The sequence below is a fragment of the Xenopus tropicalis genome, chromosome 8, assembly GCF_000004195.4.
Source record: "Xenopus tropicalis strain Nigerian chromosome 8, UCB_Xtro_10.0, whole genome shotgun sequence".
NCBI lineage: Eukaryota > Metazoa > Chordata > Amphibia > Anura > Pipidae > Xenopus > Xenopus tropicalis.
The window spans coordinates 38,116,167-38,126,612 of NC_030684.2; the positions used below are offsets into that span (position 1 = coordinate 38,116,167).

A 10,446-nucleotide genomic window follows, 5' to 3' on the forward strand; every position below is an offset into this window, starting at 1 on the left:
GTAGCCAAATAGAAATAGTTGCGCAAATGAACGCACGCCATGTTAGCCATACACGCCAATACTTGCAGAAAATTACTGTATTAAAAATGAACATTTCGCTGCAAACTGGCGGCTGCGTCACTCTGGGGGAAACACAGACTTGAATAAATAACACTGTAAGTCCATATTTTATTGCAAAAAATCATTTACTGTACTTTTGTATAATTTTTCGCCTGCCTGTAGTAGGTGTTAATTTTCGTATAGCCGAATGCGATATTTAGCCCGCAAAAGTTATAGTGAATCATGCGATCGTATTCTTTTCAGCGCGGAAATTAACGCAAAACGGTAAAACTAGTGCGAGAAATACCCCATGCGAAAATGGCGATTTTTCGCACGCGATAATACTATGGTGAATCGCGCGCAAGTTATTTTGCGTTTTTTAACGCGAAAAAGCGTGCGATAATTTTTATCGCCCTTTAGTGAATCAGGCCCATTGTATGAAATAATTGTGTGAGATAAATGCGGCAAATTGCAATGTTTTTAGGTGATATTCAGAAAGCTTTGCAGTTTGGTACTTTGGTGTAGAAAGGACTCTTTACCCATGTTGGATTTGTATGAACGTGTACTTTCCAAAAATAATATGGTTTTCAGGGGTCACCCTATATTTTTTCCTCTTTTACCCCACACAAAACTGCCCGTGCGTTTATGAATTCAGTAAAGGTAAGCCATGAAATTAGTGCGCACAGTGTATATTTTGGGCCCTGTAAGTGCCATCTACATTGATAAACCTATGTATGTTGGCCTTCAAACTGTTCAGTAGACCTCGGGGGTTCATAATTAAGGTGTTTTATATGGTTACATAAAGCCCTGTGAGAGAAACGATATTGCAAAGTGGAAGTTTTTGAGGATTTTTGTTTCGTCAAAATCACCAATTTTACAAAAGCTTTGTACTTTGGAGTAGAAAGACGTGGGTACCCATTTTAGTACTTTTTATAGCTTTATACCAAATAAAACGCAGTAAATGTGTTGATTTTGCAGGAGCTGAAATGACAGAAATGACAGTACATATGGGGGTATGTTCCCATTGGGGCCCCTACATGCCACATACTTAGCTAAACCTATACATATTGGGCATCAAACTGTTCAGTGGACCCCTGGCGTTCATACTTAGGGTGTTTTATCTTGGTACCTATTGCTCTGTGGGAGATAAGAATCTGTAGAGTAGAAGCTTTAAAAATGATTTTTCAAAAATGTCACAAATTTTATAGACTGGTACATTTAGGAAAGCATTGCAACTTGGTAATTTGGAGTAGAAAGGCAGTTGTGCCTATTCTGGATTCATCAGAAATAAAGTATAGTTTTCTAGGGTAAACCTAATCTAAGTGGAATATTTGGCCTTGAAATCTAAAGTATGCAGCTTTCTGGAGCAGTGCTTTGGAAATTTGGTAGTGTATTGCTGGGAGTTTTTGACCTATACAAGTGAGAAATCTCCATAAAACTATATATATTTGGTATTGGCACCTTCAGGAGGCATTTAGAAACCTATATCTTGTTACAGAAGTGGAATTAAGTAAAAATTCTACCATATTTTCATACCTCCCAACATTTCATTAAGAGAAAGAGGGACAAAAATATGTGACGCGGGTGTTGTGGCAAAATTTTTTGACCACGCCCCCACATGCCACACCCACTTTACATGCCCCAGATGTGCCAGTATAATCACTAATTAAAAAGAATAAAGGACATATTAACTTCAAATGTGCCAGTATGACTACATTAAACTGATAAAGGGCATATTAACCCCAGACATGCCAGTAAAATTACTAAATGAATCTGATAAAGGGCATATCAACTTCAGACATGCCAACACTTCTGTGCATTTTCCAAACCGGGCCAATTCCAGTGGTACATAAATCTATGTTATTTCCTTCTATTCTTAATCAGTTAACAGCAAAACAATATTAATGTACCACTAGAATTTCTACCCATATTATCAAGGCCAGCCTAAGGTTCCCAAACTTATAAGGGCCCTTTTTAAATGTCTGCTATATTTTATGAACGGATCAGCGATACCTCTGTTTTCTATTGTGCATGCTGTGCTCTGCCAGAGATTCCCAGGAGTGAGAGATATATGTTAGGGGTGGAAAGGTGAAACTGTCCAGCACACAAATAAAGACAGCAGCCTCTTCTGCCTGATAAAAGCCAGAGCGCACTCCTAGCCCCTGACCCAGTGAGCAGGAGCAGGGAAAGGGATGCCGCCAATGCCGATAGTTGACCCTTGCCAGTCACAAATGCTCCTCCCAGGACAATTAAACATCAAGGTAAACCTGGGAGCATGGGGTATCGGGAGATTCAAGAGTTAAGGGGGCGGGCTTTATTCCCCAGAGCAGAGCAGGCACAGCAATCAATTAATGGCAATGCTGAGAAGCGGGACATCTAACAGTGAATCCGGGACAGCGGGCAGTGCCATAAATATCGGGACTGTCCCACTGAAAGCGGGACGGTGGGGAGGTATGTATTTGAAAGCTTAGGTTGTTCCCAGAAAAACCCATCTAAACTGTTAAAGGGATGTGGGTAGGTTTTCCACCTTGTTTTCCCTATAATACTGGGCTGGCGATGCCACGGGGTGGGAAATGGGCAGAGGGGAAGGCAGGCCTGTGCTCATAAGGGGAAAAGGTCTTGTTCTTTGTTGAGTTTTAGTTCTCCTGTAAAGGACAAGTAAGAGACAGACCAACAAAAACTCTTCCTTCATATTTCACTTGTTAGAGGTGCGGGTGGAGATATTAACCGGAGTACTTACCATAGGCGGTGGCATAACAAGAAGGCACTGTCATTAGTTGGCCTTTTTAGTGTGAATGTGGCTCCATTTGGCTGGTGTGCATGGCCCTGAGGTAGGCATGGTGAAATCACTGGCCAATGACAAACAGGCGCAGACGTGAAAGCTCGCCATAATGGCGTTTCGTTAAACCGTTTACTTAAAGCATCTTATTTTGGAACTATTCTTTATCCCTCGGGCATAGCGGCTTTTAATAACTTACGTGCCAGAAGATGGATAGTTTTAAGCACAGCAGAAACGATAATGATCCTTTATTTATACAGTGTTTTACTATTTATTATTTTATTATAGTAAAAGGTGGAAAGTGTGGCTAGATGAGATCTTTTGCTTGGTTGCTATGGGTTACTAGACCATGAGCACGCTTTGTGTCATATCCCCTTCACTGTAGGGTCGATTTCATCAGATGCCAATTAAACTACTTGCAAGTTTTTGAAGTATGGGAGGAGGCTGGGCTACCCAGAGTAACCTACTAAGAGGCAATTAAAACATACTGACCCAGTGCATTGAACCCAAGCGCTGCAAGGCAGCAATGCTAGCCACTGGGCTACTGGGCCATACTTATTACAGAGCCTCAGTTAAAAAGGCAACAAAAGCAGAAGGAGGCTTAATGCAAACGGCAATGTAAATGAAGATGGGCTGAAAGTATTTTACTCCTTAACCACCCGGCACTTTTTTACCCACAGGCGTTACACCATATGGCAGCACAAGTCTCAGTTGGTTTCATTCTGCGCTGTGGGGCTGCACCTTTGCTTTACCAACCATGAACAGAGAAAAGAAATGGACTTGATCAGGGTTGTTCCCTTGAGTACTGACCCATAGATGGGCCACACGTCAAACACGTCAATACAGCGCCACGCCATATGTTCTGCTGAGACAGCCCTTGCCATTACACATCTACTATTTCCAAGGGTGCACACGACTGACCAATCAACCGCGCAGATCTGCCCGCACATGTACATGTATGTATGCTGTATTACGGCTATGTACGCACATGTACATGTATGTATGCTGTATTACGGCTATGTACGCACATGTACATGTATGTATGCTGTATTACGGCTATGTACGCACATGTACATGTATGTATGCTGTATTACGGCTATGTACGCACATGTACATGTATGTATGCTGTATTACGGCTATGTACGCACATGTACATGTATGTATGCTGTATTACGGCTATGTACGCACATGTACATGTATGTATGCTGTATTATGGCTATGCACGCACATGTACGTGTATGTATGCTGTATTACGGCTATGCACGCACAGGTGCCAGGTCCTAAGTTACAATCTGCACTCATTTGTGTAAGGGAAGGTGGAACAGACCAGAGGAAAAGAGGCCCTGCTTGCACTTGTCTCTGGCTGATCCTGAACTGAAACATACAAACCTGTGCTTATATGGTTATGTGCTAGATATGCACTTTCCATAGCACCTGCCGAGAGCTACGGAAGAGCACTGGGGCAGCAAAAACAAAAAAGAATCTGTTGAATTACGACTTTTAAAAGTCATAATTCAAGAGAATTTTTTTTTGGTGGCCCTATTGCTCTTCCGTATAGAGCTGCTTTTTTCATCCGGCTTCTTCTGATCCATAGGCTATAGAGTATTTGCAGCAGGATCAAAAAGTGCTCATATGTTTAGTTGTTATGCAAAAAAATACCTATATATATGGGTGTAGGATATTCCCTGCTATTAAGGCATTTTCTGTGAAGGTATTCCAAATAAAATAAAGGAAAAAGAGTAAAATAAGGAAACACAAAATGGTTTAGTCTCCCCTCCCCAGCAATTATACAGCTGGTTCCCAGAAGCACTCCAGCCCCAGCAAGCAAAGAATAGCTTTTAGTTAAAGGCAATGTTCACCTTTATATTAAAGGAAGTATAAATTCTCCAAACAAACTAATGTCAAATGGCTCAGAGTGCTCTTCTTGTTTTCTAGTTTTCAAGATCTTAAGCAGTTTTTGCCCTGCTAATATAATTCATGTGAAACAACGGCGCCGCCTGTTAGTTATTCTGACCAACTGGACACAGAGATCTTCTTTTAATTCACATAAAAAAATCAATCTTCCTGACCCAAAAGTGAGGTTGCTTTAACCCCTAACCCACACAGGAGACCCTGAGTTCTACTCCCAATCCCAGCCCCAAACCATGGGCTCACTGGGGAACTGCTGAGCTTGGGAATAGTAATCCGTGAGCAGTAAAGAAGTCAGATTCATGGGATTCATGGCTGATCATTGGAATTATATCAAATAAGAAATTTCTTACAAATAAGCAATAAAAAAGCTGCTTAAAAAATCAGAGGTTTAAAGCAAAGTGAAACAGGTGTTTGCAGGCATTTCTATAAATACTGTATATAGTTACTTATTAATAGCATTTTTAATTTGAGAAACAGGACAAGATGAGCTCTAAACCAGACTGGTGTTTCTCTGGCAGTGCAGACAGTTATTGGGATGTTTTGCTCTTATTTAGATTGTTTTTCCAATAGTCGCTTCCAACATGGGCATTGATGAAACATATGAAATTGTTCAGTACTGTAATTAATGAAATGTATAGAAACTTGAGGCTCTTGGCAGCAGGGATTTATCAGTGTACAATAAAGATTTGCCAACATAACCCTGATGATTTTGCCCAGTGTTTCAGCAGTTTAGGGAGTCGAGGGTTTGCGGCTGAGCTGAGTGGGTCCCCATGGACATTAATATGTTTCTTGAGCCTGGTGGGTGCTGGCTCGGTGCATTGGTTACATATAGTCAGGTGACTGTAGCAGCTTCCAGCAGCCCATCTACAGATTGCCAGTCCGGCACACTACTAATGGCACTTAGCTGTATGCAATATGTTAGTTTAGTAGTGAATAGATAATCTCCCTGCATACCTTACCTGTCCAGGTAAGTAACAAAAAACTTGCTTTTCTGCACATCACAAGCCCTACTCAAGTTAAAAAGGGGGGATGCCATCCCTTTAAGGTTTAGGAGTTGGCCAAACCCTAAATGTTCTACCAAACTGGCTCTGAACCCTAAATGTCACGTGCCAATTCTTGTCAACACAACAGAAACATTTTTTCACAAATAATATATTTTCTTTTTTGGAGATTGTTTTTTTTTTTCCAGCCAAATCCAGACGTTATATGGTACATCCCTACGTTTTTATTCTGGAATAAAACCTGCAACCTTATCGCTGTTCTTTAGGGCACATTTACAGTGCCCCACGCAGTGTGCCAAGGGCAACAAAGGCTGCATTGTCTGCACGTTGAGCAAATAGACACAAACTCTTCTCTCCATTTCGGAGTGCAGAGACCTACTGATCGCTTTATGAATTCAATGTTAGGCCATGTTAGATTAAAAAGGGGCGGGCAGTGGAGGCACATATGTGTCCCGCCTCCTACCCACAAGGTACTGGTACCGGCGCTCCTTGCAAAGAGAAGCTCACCCTTGGGCTTTTGTGCAAAGAGCAGGAAACCCAGGGGCTTGTAAAATGAGCCTTCTGTCTCTTACTTTTCACTGCCTTTCACAATGCAGCAAATATTATATCTCTTTCTATTACTTCAATTATTATATGGCGAATTAATTTCACTTTGTCTATGTAGAACATAGTGAACTCGCTTCCATTTTCAGCTGCATGAAGGCTGTGCCCCCTATTCACACAGCAAACACGTGTGCCGCAGGAACTAGCTATGTGCGGGCAAATGGATAGAATGGAGGGGAGCTGGTGCCGGCTCTGTTGGTTCTCTCTCTGCGTATCAGTGCAGCACAATTCATGGCTCTCTGTTATATTGCCATTTATGTCATTTGTCAGTTCATTGGAAGCGCACGTCTTAAAATCCATACAGTCGCTTTCATTTGATTTTTCTCCAATAGACAATGTCCCTTGTAATGACTATGGCTTTTCTACTACCAGACACCCACTTTGATAAACGCCAGGTTCAGGGTAGGTTAGATGGGGTTCTGTAATGTCACGGGAGCAGCCGCCTCAGCGAGGCACCACTGTTTAAACAGGGATGTTTAGTATTTAGTATTGTATTTAATGGCTTAGTTTGAGTGATGAGCAATTCATTTGAGTGTGATGGGGCCAAAGAAGTAAAAAAATGGTTTGGGTTGGGTCAGTAATGATCTTGATCTTCATCATGCTGTCAAAAGATTTCTTGTGTCTGTTTTCCTCTGCTAGAGACATGCCGCTCTCCCCTATCCCCTCTCCTGCTCCCCTTTCCCTCAAGAATGCTAAGAACTCACTCCCCCCCCCTTAGGAATGTGGATCTGAGCCAATCAGCAGGAAGTTGACTCACAGTCTTACTAACTGAGCATGTTCACTTGATCTCGGTGTCTGTGCAGGAACGAGGCATTATGGGAGCTTTCTTTACCCAGATCAGCGGTTTTTCTTCCTGTTTGGCTTCTGATCATCAACAGGTGAAATATGGGGAGACTTAAGGGCACTATTGAGAGAACTGAAGGTATGCCTGCAGCTTGGGATTAACTCTTTACTAGCCTTTCCTTCTCTTTAAAATAGACTTGGAAAGGGTATTCTAGACATCCTTACTGTAAATGAAATATGTTAGGCGGAAGGCCTCTGAAAACCATTTGCCTGATGCCCAGTCTCACTGCATGGGGTAGGGACTACCAAACTGCCCTTCTTGAACGACCAGCTCCAGTAAGACTTAGCCAGAAGGCGGAGAGTTAAGGTGAGATTTGAGTACAATGGCTATTTGCTAGATAGCCCCGAGATCCCGCTACAATGTGAATAGGTTGAGATTTGGAAATACTATAAGTGCTTACTTGCTGTTCTAGCTAATCTAAGGGCTGAATGGTTCATACATCACGGGTTTCCTAGATCTGTAATCTTGTTATGAGCTAAGGGGGTGCCCTGCCTTCAAGGGGGCTTAAACCTAAGGGACATAACACACGGGGAGATTAGTCGTGCCGCGACACAACTCCGTTGTCGCAGGCAACTAATCTCCCCGCAATGCCATCCCACCGGCTAGAATGTAAATCGCCAGTGGGATGGCATACGCAACACTGCGATTTGCCGAAGTCAACAAAGTTGCCTTGAGAGGAAACTTCGGCAAATCGCGGAGCTGCGTATGCCATCCCACTGGCGATTTACATTCTAGCCGGTGGGATGGCATTGCGGGGAGATTAGTTGCCTGCAACAACGGAGATTCGTTGCGGCGCGACTAACCTCCCCGTGTGCCACGGCCCTAAAAAGTCAAAGTACACAGTCGAGTAACCCATATCAACCAATCAGATGTTTGGTTTTAAACAACTGGTCAGTGCATGCCGCTTGCTGATTGGTTGCTATGGATTATTAGACAAGTAGCAATCTTAAAGAGCACCTAAAAACAGAGTCAGTGTTGTGAATGGGGGGATAGAATATAAGGAAAAGCACCTTATTGAGCACGCTATCCTCTGCACTAGGAAGGGGCCCCCAGTGCAGATGGCCATGTTGTGGCACACACATGCAGATAATGAGCAAGTGACCCAGCGTGCTCCTGATGCGCACTTATGTGAGCTAAATCGCCATGTTCACCCCCCAATCCAATGTGACATGAGTGCACATAATGAGCAAACTCGAGCACTTGCTAGATATGCACCGTGTGTTCCCCAATAGGGCTGCCCCCACACTGGAGGTAGCTCCCAGCTTTTGTTTTGTTGCCTAAGCAATTGGCGCTCAGTACGAGGACAACAAATTGCTCAAAATCACTCCTACTATTGTCTGTGACAATCACCTGATCCCACAAAACTGCGGTCTTGTATGCCATTCATTATGTTAATACTTGTATTAGTTTTCTTTTCAGCCCATCTACTATTACGGCAAGCGCCCTTTGCATCGCTTCGATTTCCAAAGTTGCGTGAAGTTGTCTGTAGGAGGAAATTTTACACGACTTCAGAAACTGCAGTGATGCGAAGGTCTTTCCCCCGGCGACATCTATTGTTACTGGTGGAAACCCTTTATGGAGCAGTTACTCCACCTCTAGCGGTTGATCTATTGCGGGCGAGTGAGTTGATCTGTGGGTGCTTGCCCTCAACCTTTCATTTTATTTCCAAACTACTGTGTGGTTAAGGGGTAGTTAAGCCCTAGCAACCAGGCAGCAGCTACAATTCCAAGTCTGAGAGTTTCTGATCAAATACATTTTTTAAATAATGGACAAACTGCATATTGTGTTGGAATGCTGCTGTCTCTGTGACATAAAAAGTTAAGTTTAAGCTGAACTGTCTGTCTGATTAGAATGGTTTTGTTCTTTCTCCTTCCAGGTTGGATCTGGCTAAACTGTCTATGGAAGATAAAGGCAAAGGATCACAGGTGCATGATGGGAAAGAGACAGCTTCCCACATTTGAATCCTGAGTGAGAAGGAGCCATGTGAGTGAGGGTTTGATGCTCGGGCCGTGCAGCGCAGGAGGAGTTCCATCACTATACCATTAACTGAGAGACTTCAGAGCCCAATAGGACTTGTGACCAGCCCATTCTGGGACCCTTCCCTGCTGTGTAGGGGTTTTCTAGTGCATTTTACTGCTGAGCCATGGGAAGCCTTTTGTCTTTGGCTTGTTTAATAGACTTTGGCCTCTGTCTCCACTCCTCCTTTCATTTCATTATAGAAAGCTAATCCAATGATTAGAGCCAGGACCTATATAAACCAGCTTGTCACCATGTTTTTAGGGCTACATAGCTGTCTGCATCTAGTCTGTGACTCCCGAGTTCCTGGATGATGTATTTTTGAGTTGTTAAACTTATTTGGCTTTGGCCCTGGCCTGATTCTGGACCTTGACTGCTGCCTATCCTGATTTTTGTTAATTATACTGCACTATGCCTTGCCTTCTGCTTACTGTGAGCAATGGTTTGTATACTAGACTCTGCCTTGTCTTCTGCCTGCCTTGACGGACAACTTCCAATCTGTATCTTCCAATAAAATCCAGCCTTGTTTCTTTCAAATTCCTGACCTTTATTTGGAATGCTTATCATCCGATTTTAATTAAAATCTCAGTATTTCAGCTACATTTTCTGTCTCACATGCTCTGTGAGCAATAATGTATCTTTTGTTCACAATTGTTTTTGAGTGGTTGCTTAGTGCACAGCTTAAGGTGGCCATACACTTTAAGATCTGCTCGCTTGCCAAGGTAGATATTGGCAGGTACAATCGGCCCGTGTATGGTTACCTTTAGAGATAACCTATAAATAATTGGTTGTAGTCAGAGAAGAGGATCCCCTGAGCCAGGAAATGAGCAGCCAATAGTGACAACAAGAAGTGTTAGTAGGCATGGGGTGGGGCATGAAGGGTCACTTGTATGTAGGGTGTACAATTTGTGCACCCCTAATAATAGGCTAGAAGGCTCATGAGTAAATGGCGCACATAGCGCCAAGTGCTTGTTTAGGATGCAAATTGCTATTTTCCCCCCAATGCAGAGGTTTTTTATCCACAATTACAGCATCATTGCGCCTGTGTGCCAAGTTGCGAATGATATTATTAACGGCAATAGCGTGGGATTATGAACAAGTCAGTAGTGCTGATTGGCCAACCTGCTAGTGGAACCCTGAAATGATTCCCGGGTTCTCTTGCATCAATTCCTACACTTGTGCATATAATTCATTAGAGCAGGCTGGTTGGGCACATTAGCGCTCCCCACAAGTACTCACTCGTTTGCACATTA

General features: G+C 43.0%; 1 long non-coding RNA gene across 9 annotated transcripts in view; it reads left to right on the forward strand.

The window, feature by feature from the left end:
- LOC108645241 overlaps positions 1 to 9,730 on the forward strand; it is a 69,396-nt gene extending 59,666 nt beyond the window's left edge. For all 9 annotated transcript variants that reach the window (XR_004219505.1, XR_004219507.1, XR_004219503.1 and 6 more), the window contains one exon: positions 9,054 to 9,730. This is a non-coding gene — a long non-coding RNA (uncharacterized LOC108645241). The remainder of the gene's footprint in view (positions 1 to 9,053) is intronic.
- The last annotated feature ends 716 nt before the right edge of the window (positions 9,731 to 10,446 follow it).